Genomic DNA, 308 nt, shown 5'->3' with positions numbered 1-308 from the left:
TTTTGCACTCATGGCGGGATTGGCATAATAGCAGCAGTCCCACTAAGCCCACGCTGGAGGGCGGGCCCTGCACGCCCCGGGTTCCCCCAAACCCCGGGGCTTGAAATGAGTCACAGGCGCCGAGCCCCGTCAGGCCAGGCCCCAAATATGAGGGAACATCTTTTTTCTCCTTCTTCAGATCCCTGGCGTTTAAAAAGGGGAGAAGGGAGAGGCGAGCCGGAGATGATTACGTGCGTGCAGTAGGTGAGGGTCTATTAAAGGACCGCGTCGCCCGCTGCCTAAGTTCGCGATCCGGCGTTGTCCACACT

The sequence above is a fragment of the Penaeus monodon genome, chromosome 23 (genome assembly GCF_015228065.2).
Source record: "Penaeus monodon isolate SGIC_2016 chromosome 23, NSTDA_Pmon_1, whole genome shotgun sequence".
Classification (NCBI taxonomy): domain Eukaryota; kingdom Metazoa; phylum Arthropoda; class Malacostraca; order Decapoda; family Penaeidae; genus Penaeus; species Penaeus monodon.
The sequence above is the reverse complement of the archived record's forward strand: the minus strand, read 5'-3'. Positions refer to the sequence as shown.